This window comes from Scylla paramamosain, chromosome 32, assembly GCF_035594125.1.
Source record: "Scylla paramamosain isolate STU-SP2022 chromosome 32, ASM3559412v1, whole genome shotgun sequence".
In the NCBI taxonomy this organism is placed as follows: Eukaryota; Metazoa; Arthropoda; class Malacostraca; order Decapoda; family Portunidae; genus Scylla; species Scylla paramamosain.
This window is the reverse complement of record NC_087182.1, coordinates 10,454,881-10,469,000: the sequence shown is the minus strand read 5'-3', so window position 1 is coordinate 10,469,000 and position 14,120 is coordinate 10,454,881. Positions and strand designations below refer to the sequence as shown.

The 14,120-nt window shown below is 37.9% G+C and overlaps 1 protein-coding gene across 6 annotated transcripts in view; it reads right to left on the bottom strand.

Annotated features, from left to right (window-relative positions):
- The window catches only part of LOC135089177 (protein C12orf4 homolog), a 116,456-nt gene that overhangs the window by 17,893 nt on the left and 84,443 nt on the right, over window positions 1–14,120 (bottom strand). Inside the window, exon 13 of one of the 6 annotated variants that reach the window (XR_010261407.1) lies at window positions 8,716–11,258. The exons of 4 other annotated variants lie outside the window; for them this stretch is intronic. The gene's annotated coding sequence lies outside the window, so the exon portion shown is untranslated. Of the gene's footprint in view, window positions 1–8,715; window positions 11,259–13,637 lie in introns of those variants that run through there. One more of the 6 variants, XR_010261408.1, reaches the window with a different exon arrangement.

The following is a 14,120-nucleotide window of genomic DNA, read 5'->3' as shown; positions in this document are numbered from 1 at the left end:
CTCTCCCTTCTTTCGTCTTGTTTCAAACCTCCCTCCCTGTCACCTCCCCCTTCCCTTGTCTGTCAGAGATTAGGGACAAGGGAGTGAAACCTCTCTCTCTCTCTCTCTCTCTCTCTCTCTCTCTCTCTCTCTCTCTCTCTCTCTCTCTCTCTCCCCCCACCTAATTCATTTTATGTTATTTTCACTTCATCCTTTCTTACTTTCTCACTCTCATATACATAATTTCATTTTCATTCTCAATAGGTCTCATTGTATTTAGCAGTCCTTAAGATTGTTCTTACTTTGAGAGAGAGAGAGAGAGAGAGAGAGAGAGAGAGAGAGAGAGAGAGAGAGAGAGAGAGAGAGAGAGAGAGAGAGAGAGAGAGAGAGAGAGAGAGAGAGAGAGAGAGAGAGAGAGAGAGAGAGAGAGAGAGAGAGAGAGAGAGAGAGAGAGAGAGAATGGCTCTGACTTATGGGAGCTTTATTTTATGTATGTGTGTGACGCAGATAGTAGGTTAATGTGACCGATACTTGTCAAAGCAGCGTGAAACTTAGGGTGATAATGTGTGAAACTTAGGATAGTAAGAATTTAGGATTAGGCGTGAAACTTGGAGAGTACTGTACATTGGAACCTCAGTTACCGAACATCTCCCTTTTCGAACAATTCGGTTTTCAAACAAAATTTTGAACTCATTATTGCTTTGGTTGTGGTACAATAATTTGGTTCTAGAACAAAATTACTTGATTTTAATATTAAAAGACACAGAAAAAGCTGCCGTTTATTACTAATTTATAGTTTCTATAAATATCTACTTTGTTTTTATATATTTTGAGGAGAGACACAGTGTAAGACAGTAATTCAATCTTTGAAATAAGGTAAATGTGATCCCATTGAAAAACCTTGACATAAACAAACAGTTTTCAGTGATCAGGAATAATCTCAAGCCACCTGTGGCTCTCTGAATGACCCTCAACGCCATCACAACTGCATTTTTCCAATACCTTTTCCCAACAGCAAGATGTCTAAGTATTATGATCACCTTCATTTTGGCAGTAAGTGGGTTGCTCCTCTCTGTGTCCCTCTGTAAGGATTCCCTCACTAGATAAATCTAAAGAGTATCTTATGAGTTCTAGGTCACAAGGTTCATTCTGGATAAATAATTTGTGAGCTGGAGATGTTGTGAGATAGCCATCTTGGCTGTGAAAGTGTCTGTCATAAGCCGCTAAAACACTGTAGACTGGTGTCTAGGAACTTAATCCATTTTACATTGATTCTTATGGGAAAAATAGTTTCAGTTTTCGAACATTTCGGATTTTGAACGGCAATCAGGAACGAATTAAGTTCGAGAACCAATGTTCTACTGTGTATATTAATTGTTTTATTTCAAATGTAACAAAGCAAATGGGCTTATTTTGTTGTATTTTTTTATTGTTGAATTTTTTTATTATTATTTTCTAGTTCCCTGGAACCAATGCTACATTGGAAAGAATCATGTTCATTATTGCATACCCTACTGTATTCTACTTTGTTTCCATAAGTTGTATCTACACCATTCTTCTAGACAGGGTGGAATCAAAAGCTTTTTGTCTCATCAACTCCTCTCCTCTAACTGAGTGTCGTCAGCCTCTTTCTCACTGTCGCAATGTTGCATCTCTTGCCAGTGGTGGATCCAGCTCCAGGTGAAGAGGGGGAGCTGATATACAAGATGTGCATCATTCCATATATATATATATATATATATATGCCCATTTCTTGTTTGATATTCACATAATATTTGCTATTTAGAATCCACCAAATCCATCTAATGTCACTTGGTGTTTTTTTTTTATACAAATATTCTAAGATTTGATGTGATCACCACTTGTTCTAGATTAATTGATGAAGGGACAGAATTGATGTCCACCACTTGTATCAAATATGTTTTGCCTCTCCTGTTCTTTACTGTTCTAAGTTTAGATGATGTACTTGCCCAGTTGATCATGCTTGCCACTGCTAGATCATATGAGGAGCTTGGTGTGTTGGTAGCATGGAGGACTGATAGCAAGCTTGGTATTTCTGGTAGATTGGAGGTTGTGGGTATAAGTTGATATAATTGGTGTGTGTGAGCAAAAGACACGTATGATGAGAGTTCTTCTTGATTTAATAATAGGTAGAATGTACACACTGATATAAGATGAGATTATAACGTGACAATTGATTGTTCTCTCTCTCTCTGAAGTGATATGAAATGATGACTTAGTAGCATCTCTCAAGACTGACTGTGACTGAATGGAACTGAGTGAGAGACCAAGACTGACTGCTCGTGACTGGGTGACTGACTCTGAACTGAACTGGACTTAGAGCTCACTACCATTTGGGCTGTATTTATCTGAGCTAAGTGGATCACATTTTGGCTTTTGGGGAGAAGAAATGACCAATGAGATGCCAGGAAAGGAGGTGAAAAAGCCAATGAGAGGATTTGTTATTTCAGCCAATGACCAAGAAGGAAGACTCAGAGCAAACACAGGTATTTTCCCTAAGGACTGGAAGTGGGTGTGAAATTCCCTTGAGAGGTAGAGAAGGAGAAAGGTTAAAAATTGAATAGACTGGCTGGCCATGGGCACATGTGGGATGAATATACAGGGTGTAACACGAGTTTTTGCAAATACTGAAAGAGGTGAAAGAACGTGTAATTCTAAGTAGAAAATGTTCTATACACATATGCATTTTAAGGCTTTGTTTACCCATCAGAGGAGTTGAAAATGTATGGGGCTCTACGTGTAGCTATGAGGTTATAGACAGACGGTTGCATTGTTGCAGCCACTTGGTCAAATTACGAATGGTTTAATCTTATTTTTTGCAAGCTGTGGAATATTACAATATCTTATAATAAGACAAGTGGTATTAAAAAGCACGTAATTTACCAATAAGCATTACATGACAACATTATTGCAGTGATTAAAAGTACTCCTGTAAAATGCTACGTGGCATCACCACTCAGCTGTTTTCACGGTCACTCAGACTTGCTCCCCCTCCTCCCTCGCTTTGATGATGCCATATAGCATTTTACAGGAATACCTTTAATCATCCCAAATAATGTTATCATGCAATGTTTATCGATAAATTACATGCTTTTTTAACACCACTTGTCTTGTGGCAACATTGGGTGACAATGTGTCTGCCAGAGTTTGCCTTACCAGGAATATATGAAAATGTAGGATTAAATTCTTGAATTGTGAGATGCCAGCAAGCAAATTGACCTGTGAAGTTGATGCCTTTGAAGGTCTCTGTGACAACATAATGATCAGTGTGGATATGAATCTTATAGCCTAAGATGAGTTCACAGAAATGACGTAACAGCTAGATCATGGCAAGACTTTCACGTTTTGTGACATCATAATTTTCCTCTGCCTTGTTGAGAAGTCTGCTAGCATACGCTAATACACAATGTTTACCAAATGAATCTTTCTGCATGAGAACAACACTGACTTCAAAGCCAGAAGCATCAGTGTATAAGATGAAATCTTTCCCAAAATTTGGAAATGCAAGAACTGATGCTTGATGCAAGGCAGTTTTGGCATCTTGTTGATTTTCAGACCAGATATTATCAACTGGGCAAGTACATCATTTAAACTTATAACAGCAAGAAGAGGAGAGGTAAAACATATTCGATACATGTGGTGGACATCAATCCTGTCCCTTCATCAAATAATCTAGAACAAGTGGTGATCGCATAAAATATTAGAACAGTGGTGGCAGCGGTGGGATGAATATATGAACACATGCATGTGGGATAGATATATGAAATGGTGAATATAAATATATATAATAATAATAATAATTGAGACTGATACACAAATACATATACATGTTCAGAATTTCTTTTATTTATTTTGTATTTTTACTATTTCTTTTTATTATTATTATTATTATTATTATTATTATTATTATTATTATTATCATTAATGGCAGCAGCAGCAGCAGCAGTGGCAGTAGCCCATTATATCTGGAATTTTCTCATTTAAATAAACATTTAGCTCCCTTAATCCTAAGATGAAGCCATTAATGTTAGTGTATGCCACATTCTATATACCCTTTTTCCTCCTTAACTTGTTTCCCTGTTCTCCCTCCTGTTCAGGTACCACTTCCTCACTTTCATGTCCAAGACTTTCCAATAGAATATCTCCTTCTGCTCTTCCATTCTCAACTTGTTTTTTGCCTTTAATTCCTCCCTCAGTTTAATTAGCTCTTCCATCTCCTTTTCATTTAAGTCTCTTCTCAGCCATACATTTTTTTGTTACCTCATCCTTAGCCAGCCTCCAAGCCCCTGTCAGAGCCTCCTCAGAATCTTTCTACAATTTAAATTTGATTCTGTTCCCTTCACCTATGAATTTCCCTACCCTGTGATATTCTTCTACTTCATTTACCAGACATCTTCCTTCCTCTTGTACTTTTCCCACCACTTTGTTTACTACCTCTTTCAGCTCTTTCTCTCTCACTGCTTTGTTGTATGTGTGTGTGTGTGTGTGTGTGTGTGTGTTTATGTAGGAGGGACATTGGCCAAGGGCAACAAAAAAACAATAAAAAAAAAAAGCCCAATGAGATGTGTCCCAGAAAAGGGTCCAAAGCAGTAGTCAAAAATTCAAGGATAAGTGTCTTGAAACCTCCCTCGTGAAGGAATTCAGGTCATAGGAAAGCGGAAATACAGAAGCAGGCAGGGAGTTCCAGAGTTTACTAAAGAAAGGGATGAATGACTGAGAATACTGGTTAACTCTTGCATTAGAGAGGTGGACAGAATAGGGGTGAAAGAAAGAAGAAAGTCTTGTGCAGCGAGGCCACAGGAGGAGGGGAGACATGCAGTTAGCAAGATCAGAAGAGCAGTTAGCATGAAAATAGCAGTAGAAGACAGCTAGAGATGCAACATTGCAGCGATGAGAGAGAGGCTGAAGACAGTCAGTTAGAGGAGAGGAGTTGATGAGACAAAAAGCTTTTGATTCCACCCTGTCTAGAAGAGCGGTATGAGTGGAACCCCCCAGACATGTGAAGCATACTCCATACATGGATGGATAAGGCCCCTGTATAGAGTTAGCAGCTGGAGGGGGGAGAAAAACTGATGGAGACGTCTCAGAATGCAGTTTTAGCTTGAGATGAGATGTGAAGTTTCCAGTTCAGATTATAAGTAAAGGACAGACCGAGGATGTTCAGTGTAGAAGAGGGGGACAGTTAAATGTTCAGTGTAGAAGAGGGGGACAGTTAAGTGTCACTGAAGAAGAGGGGATAGTTGTCTGGAAGGTTGTGTCAAGTTGATAGATGGAGGAATTGAGTTTTTGAGGCATTGAACAATAACAAGTTTGCTCTGCCCCAATCAGAAATTTTAGACAGATCAGAAGTCAGGTGTTCTGTGGCTTGCCTGCATGAAATGTTTACTTCCTGAAGGGTTGGACGTCTATGAAAAGACATGGTAAAGTGCAGGATGGTATCATTAGCGTAGGAGTGGATAGGACAAGAAGTTTGCTTTTAGCTTAATTTTTTTTGCTTCATTGATGAATAATAAGAAAAGAGTAGGTAACAGGACAGAGTCCTGAAGAACACCACTGTTAATAGATTTAGGGGAAGAACAGTGACCATCTACCACAGCAGCAACAGAATGGTCAGAAAGGAAACTTAAGATGAAGTTACAGAGAGAAGGATAGAAGCCGTAGGAGGGTAGTTTGCAAATCAAAGCTTTGTGCCAGACTTTATCAGAAGCTTTTGATATATCCAAGGCAACAGCAAAAATTTCACCAAAATCTCTAAAAGAGGACGACCAAGACTCAGTAAAGAAAGCCAGATCACCAGTAGAGCGGCCTTGACAGAACCCATACTGGCAATCAGATAGAAGGTTGTGAAATGATAGATGTTTGAAAATCTTCCGGTTGAAGATAGATTCAAAAACTTTAGATAGGCAGGAAATTAAAGCAATAGAATGGTAGTTTCAGGGGTTAGAACAGTCACCCTTTTTAGGAACAGGCTGAATGTAGGCAAACTTCCAGCAAGAAGGAAAGGTAAATGTTGACAGACAGAACTGAAAGATTTTGACTAGGCAAGGTGTGTGTTTGTGTGTGCATATTTACCTAGTTGTGGTTTATGAGAGGGGAGTAATCTCATAGTATCCTGTCTCTGTATCTATCCAGTTTGGCCTTAAAAGCATGGACAGTTATGGCATTGACAATGTCTTCACTGAGTTCATTCCATTTGTTCACACTTCTGTGAGGAAAACTATACTTCTTGATGTCTCTTCTACAGTTAACTTTCTTCAGCTTCTTACTGTGTCCCCTTGTGCTCTGTGTGTCTAAAGTTATAAAAACATTCTTTGTCCACATTTTTCATACCATTTATCATTCTATAGATGTTTATTAAATCCCCTCTCTCTCTCTCCTATTTTCAAGGATAGGAATTTCCAATATTTTTAATCTCTCTTCACAGGTCAACTTACTCAACTCTGGAACCATCTTAGTGACTGCTCTTTGTACTCTATCTAATTTTATAATATTCCTCTTTGTATGTGGAGACCACACCACTGCTGCATATTCCAATCTTGGTCTTATCATGGAAATCAACAACTTTTTTATCATTCCTTCATCTAAATATGAGAATGCCATTCTTATTCTTTTTAACAAATTCATTGTCTCTCCAGTAATTTTTTCAATGTGTCTGTTCGGAGTGAAATTTTCAGTAACTGTTACTCCCAAATCCACTTTCTCTTTTGATATCTGTAACTTCACGCCATTCATAATGATAATGTATTCTTTTCTTACTCTTATCAAACTCCATTACTTTACATTTACTTAAATTGAACTTCATTTGCCAAGAATTACTCCATCTATTTATCTTATTTAAATAATCTTGCAATACCATTTAGTCATTTACATTTTCTACCCTTCTCATCAGCTTAGCATCATCTGTAAATAAATTCATTTTATTTATATTTATAAATTCTGTTTATTTCTTCATTTATGTCATTCATATATAGTCATTTGGGGGAATTAATGACCCGGACCTTTTAGGGGTAAAAATCGAACGCCCCCCTTGGGGGGGTTTGAACACTCCTAAATTGAAATCTCTCTCATATGTAGGTAGAAGAAGTATTGAAGTATTTTCTGTATTTTTTTTGGATTTCCAAAATGAAAAATATAAGTATGAGATCAATTATCCCAAAACCATGGAAAAAAAGTTTGTCCAAACATTTTTCAAGTTTTACTCAATAATAATTTTTTGCCCCCTAAATTATTTTTCGCTTTCCATCGGGGTAAAATATGAATCCTGGGGTGAAAAGTGACCATCCTATGTGTTTCCTCAATGATTCTACTGTCCCCACAGTTTGGGGGAGGGGGGTCAATGTGGGGCCAATTATGACCAAGTATGGGGTAAATAATGACCAAATTGTCATATTCATTATTTACCCCCCATTCACTTTTTACCTCAACTTTTTTTTTCCCCACATATGATTTTTTACCCCAATCTTGGACATTTTTTACCCCCCATGATTTTATTCACAACATAATTTATGTATATATATATATATATATATATAAATATATATATTCTGGTATTCTAGTCTCCGGAACAATTGATAAAACCTGATCTAGGAATTATACTGTGTAATATAATCTACTAAATTCTATTTCCAGAGTAAATAGACGGGTGCATTTAACATAAGGCTATCACAGTATCATCTAACATCTATCAGAATGGTACGGACCTATAAAAAGAAAAAGAAGCAATATAATGAAGTTACAATTGCAGTAGGAATTAATGAAGTAATGGCAGGATCATCTATCAAGAGAACTGCTAAGAAATATGGAATGAGTAGTGGAATGTTGTGGAACCGTGTCCAGATGAAAAAATGTAATACTGAGCACAAGGATAATAGGGTAATTGATATATGTATATGGTTTTCAGTTGTAAATGAACCTAAAATGGATATATACTGTACAAATGTAATATATATATAATGTGTAAAATATTATTGGGGTAAGGTGACGAAGACCTTTACAAATGATGATGACGACGATGACATTGAAAAGGTAGAAGTTGACTTCCTTCAGCAAAAGGCATTTGGTAGTAACCCACATGACTGGACGGGGTGCGAAAGACCAGTAAAAGACATTGAAGTATTAGAGTCACAGTACATATTTTATGGACCTGTGCTCCCAGAAATCAAAAAAGGAGTTTTCGTTTTCCCTGATGTAGAGGCAAATGACTGTCTTCTTCGTCGTAAAAAGGAAGGGCTCTGTTAATTAATTTTCTTAACAGAATGGAACTGACCTAGTACTAGGGTCATTATTTACTCCATTAATTTTTTCCCCACATGATTTTTTTTACCCCAAAATTGTCATTTTTTTTTCACTACAGGCAAATTTGCCAAATTTTCAAATAACTCAGTTTGTTTAGTGATTATTAGAGAAAATTCATCTCTATGAACTCTATTAGAATCCAAAGGAATTATAATTTAGAGAAGTTTCAGCCCTTTTATTTTTTGCCCCTCGCAATTAATTTCTTACCCCATTTGGGGGCAACAAATGATTCTGTCTTTTTCAGTTATTAAGAAAAAAATATAAAGATTAGAACAAAATACGGTACAACATTGAAAGCACAACAGAATTATACATATCTTACGGTATTTGTTTTTTTTCTAAGGCAAGTATTAAAGGCTACAGGTTGATGTTAATGAAAACTTTCATTTATTCCCCCAAATGACTATATATTACAAACATTATCGGTCCCAACACTGACCGCTGTTTTACACCACTAGTTACCTTCAGCCAAGATGAATTCTGGTCTTGTATTACTGTTCTCATCTCTCTATCATCCAGATAATCCTCCATCCACTCCAGCAGTCTTCCTCCAATTTTTCCATAATTTTTTATCTCCCATAGCAATCTTCAGTAAGGTACTTTGTGAAACGCTTTCTTCAAGTCCAAATAGACACCATCCACCTATCCATCCCTCTACTACACAATATCTATTACCCTTGAATAAAAGGACTAAGTTCATGGAGCATGATCTTCCCCTCCTAAATCCAAATTGACAATTTACCAAAACTTTATCTTTTTCCAAGTGTTCCATCCATCTTTCCTTTATTGTTCTTTCACATATTTTTCCTACAACACTAGTCAAGGACACTGGTCTATGATTTAGTGGGTTTTTCTTATTTTCTCCTTTGAATATTGGTGTAATATTTCCTCTCTTCCAATCTTTCAGTACTCTTCCCTGTGATAGTGATGTCACCAATAGACTGTAAATTTTATCAGCCAATTGTTCTCTACATTCCTTCAATAACTATTTTGATACTCCATCTGGACTGGTTGCTTTATTTACATCAAGTTCTTCCATCATCTTAAGTATTTCCTCATAACTGACTGGGACTGTACTTAGTATATTTCTCACCAACTTATCCCTTCCAGCATCAAACTCCCCTTCCACAGTAAATACTGATCTAAAACTATTGTTCATAACCTCTACCATGTCCTGTGCATCCTTGTAGATTTTTCCTTCAACTTTCAATCTTGATACACCTTCCTTCTTCATCTTCCCATTAATATGTCTAAAGAACAGTCTGGGTTCATTTATACACTTATCTATTACATCTCTTTCATAGTTTCTTCTCTCCATTCTTATTATCTCAACGTACTTATTTCTAGCATCAATATATTCCTATCTGCTCTCAGTTTTCCTCTTCTTCCACCTATTCCAAGCATCTAGCTTACAATTTCTAGCCTCTTTGCATTTTGTACTGAACCATTCTTTACCCTTTCTACATCCTAATCCTTCTCTAGGTACAAAATTTCTCCACAGCAGAATTATACATCCTTGTAAATTCATCCCATTTTTCCCAAACATCTTCTGTGTCTTCAAAGTCTTTCCAATCCACAGTAACAAAATATTTTCTTAATTTTTCAAAGTCAGCTTTACTATATTTAAATCTTTTCACCTTATAATTTTCATAAATGATTACATTTTAATTTTTCAAGATAAATTCCATCAACACATGATCACTTTTATCTAAAGGGCTATCATAGTGTATAGTTTCAATAATTTCCATCTCCTTGGTAAACAGTAAATCAAGTCTTGATGGTTTATGAGTTTCACTAAATCTGGTATCACAATCAACCCATTAAATCATTAAGTTTTCCACCACCCAGTTTAACAGTCTATTACTCCATGAGTTTTCACTTCCAGTAGTTGTCAGTGTCTCCCAACTTATCTCCTTACAATTAAAATCACCAACAATAACTATATTACTACTTTCCATCACTATCTTTTCAAGATCTTTTAAAACATCTTCCAACATCTCTTCGTGCTCTTCTCTTCGCCAAGCATTGGTCACAGGTGGCACATACACTCCTACATAATTCATTATCCTTCTATTTTCACTTCTAATCATCACTTGTAGAATTTCAGACTTGTCTTCACTTTTTATTACCCTTTCCACTTTAACACATCTTTTAGTCATAATGATCACTCCACCTCCTCCCTTGTCACTTCTATTTTTCATCCATAAATCATATTGATCATCACCAATGTCATGAGATCCCAATTTGTTTTTCCATTCTGTCTCAAATAATACAGCAACATCCAGTGTGGTTCTGTTTAATAACTCATTTAATTTCATCTTTGTTGACATTAATCCATTTACATTAGTATAACATACTTTACTTACTGTTTGATGTACCATTTCTTTATTCTCATGTCTCTTACTTTCCAGAAAAATTTCTTCTCCTCCTCCGTTCGTTGTTCGTTTTTTTTTGTTTAGCCTCATTTATCAGCTCCTTTTGCTTCAACCTTTCAATCTCATCCATATCCCTGTTTATCCATATATATTCTTATATTCTTCATCTCCAGACAACCTCCAAGATCCATAAATTACTTCTTTTGCTTGTACCTATGTTGCAAACCTTATTCTTATGGGTCTCATTTTTTTTCGCTTCCACTTGCTTTACTACCTGAGTGTCTTCACCCATCACTTTCATCAGTAACTTATTCAACAGGTTCTTTTCCTTTTCCTTTCTTTGAATTCTGCTTACTATTTTCTCTTCCTTTAAACCAAATATAATTATTTGTTTATATTTTTCTAGTGTCTCTCACCAATTTTTTTTCTTCTTTAATAACATTTACCACTTTCTGTCTCAGGTTTTGTTTCTCATTTTCTTGTTGTTCTGTTATTTTCTTTAGTGATTCTTCTTCAAATTTACGTTCATTTAACCACTTACTTTGTCTCGTTTCCACATCCACTTACAGAGGAGGAGGCAGTAGACACCTGCTGAAACGATAATTACTCCCAGTGAGGTCTAAAGCACTGTTCAGGGGTGCTGTGAACTTATCATTAAACCCAGCTGTGACCTCACAGAACGTTTCCCTTTGTGTCTCACAACACAAGGGGGCAGTCACAGCCTGCCCTCTAAAGACAACTCTCTTCCTCCACACAAAACTACAAGCACCTAATAACACACACACCCTTCACTCAAAAATTTTAAAATCATCATGGCGACTCTTACACCAGCCTCGGAGTCCCCATCTGGGGAGGGGACCATAAATGTCCCCAGGTCGGACTGCCTTTCTGTCGACGATCCTAAGTGTCTTGACACCCCCCCCTCAACTTTTTCTTCATTAACTTCTGCAACATTCGCGGTCTAAAATCTAATTTTCAATCTGTAGAACACCACCTCTCCTCTTCTGAACCTCATCTTCTTTTCCTCACTGAAACTCAGGTGTCTGAGGCAACTGACAGTAGCCCCTTTTCTGTTCCCTCCTACTTTCTCTATCCTCATTTTCAATCCAAAGCTGGATGCTGCGTTTATGTGTGCAATGACTTAACCTGCTCTCGTGCCTACACTCTTGAATCTTCCGAGTTTTCCACCATCTGTCTACGACTACAGAGTCACTCTCATACTAAATTTATATGTGCTGTATACCTCTCACCTAACTCCTCTGACTATAAGAAATTCTTTGACTACTTAACTTCCAAAGTGGAGCACATTCTGACCCTCTTCCCTTTTGCAGAGATCTCCATTCTTGGAGACTTCAATGTTCACCACCAGCTTTGGCTTTCCTCTCCCTTCACTGACCATCCTGGTGAACTAGCCTACAACTCTGCTATCCTCCATGACCTAGAGCAATTGGTGCAACACCCTACTTGTATTCCTGACCGTCTTGGAGATATGCCCAACATTCTTGACCTTTTCCTGACCTCTAATCCTTCTGCTTATGCTGTCACCTTTTCTTCTCCGTTGGGCTCCTACGATCACAATCTCATATCTTTATCTTGTCCTATCACTCCAATCCCTTCTCAGGATCCCCCTGAGCGCATAACAGAGGTGATAGTGTCTGGCATGGAGGCATACATTCCTCACTCTTTTTCTCGTCCTAAACCTTCTAAACCTTGGTTTAACACAGCTTGTTCTCGTGCTATACATGATAGAGAGGTGGCCCACAAAAGGTACTTAAGCCTTCCATCACCAGAATCTCATGCACTTTATATTTCTGCCCGGAACCATGCCAAGTCTGTTCTCCAACTAGCCAAAAACTTCTTCATTAACAGAAAATGTCAAAACCTTTCAAGATCTAACTCCCCTCGTGATTTCTGGCATCTAGCCAAAAATATCTCCAATAACTTTGCTTCTTCTTCTTTCCCTCCTCTATTTCAACCAGATGGCACCACTGCTATCACATCTATTTCTAAAGCTGAACTCTTTGCTCAAACCTTTGCTAAAAACTCTACCTTGGGCGATTCTGGGCTTGTTCCTCCCTCTCCTCCACCCTCTGACTACTTCATGCCACCTATTAAAATTCTTCACAATGATGTTTTCCATGCCCTCGTTGGCCTAAACCCTCGGAAGGCTTATGGACCTGATGGGGTCCCTCCTATTGTTCTCCGAAACTGTGCCTCCGTGCTTGCACCTTGCCTAGTCAAACTCTTTCAGCTCTGTCTGTCAACATCTACCTTTCCTTCTTGCTGGAAGTTTGCCTACATTCAACCTGTTCCGAAAAAGGGTGACCGTTCTAATCCCTCAAACTACCGTCCTATTGCTTTAATTTCCTACCTATCTAAAGTTTTTGAATCTATCCTCAACAGGAAGATTCTTAAACATCTATCACTTCACAACCTTCTATCTGATCGCCAGTATGGGTTCCGTCAAGGCCGCTCTACTGGTGATCTTCTGGCTTTCCTTATCTGAGTCTTGGTCATCCTCTTTTAGAGATTTTGGTGAAACTTTTGCTGTTGCCTTGGACATATCAAAAGCTTTTGATAGAGTCTGGCACAAAGCTTTGATTTCCAAACTACCCTCCTACGGTTTCTATCCTTCTCTCTGTAACTTCATCTCAAGTTTCCTTTCTGACCGTTCTATTGCTGCTGTGGTAGACGGTCACTGTTCTTCTCCTAAATTTATTAACAGTGGTGTTCCTCAGGGTTCTGTCCTGTCACCCACTCTGTTCTTATTATTCATTAATGATCTTCTAAACCAAACTTCTTGTCCTATCCACTCCTACGCTGATGATACCCCCCTGCACTTTTCCACATCTTTTCATAGACGTCCAACCCTTCAGGAGGTAAACATATCACGCAGGGAAGCCACAGAACGCCTGACTTCTGATCTTTCTAAAATTTCTGATTGGGGCAGAGCAAACTTGGTATTGTTCAATGCCTCAAAAATTCAATTCCTCCATCTATCAACTCGACACAACCTTCCAGACAACTATCCCCTCTTCTTCAATGACACTCAACTGTCCCCCTCTTCTACACTGAACATCCTCGGTCTGTCCTTTACTTATAATCTGAATTGGAAACTTCACATCTCATCTCTAGCTAAAACAGCTTCTATGAAGTTAGGTGTTCTGAGACGTCTCCGCCAGTTTTTCTCACCCTCCCAGCTGCTAACTCTGTTCAAGGGCCTTATACGTCCATGTATGGAGTATGCTTCACATGTCTGGGGGGGTTCCACTCATACTGCTCTTCTAGACAGGGTGGAATCAAAAGCTTTTTGTCTCATCAACTCCTCTCCTCTAACTGACTGTCTTCAGCCTCTCTCTCACTGCCGCAATGTTGCATATCTAGCTGTCTTCTACCGCTATTTTCATGCTAACTGCTTTTCTGATCTTACTAACTGCATGCCTCCCATCC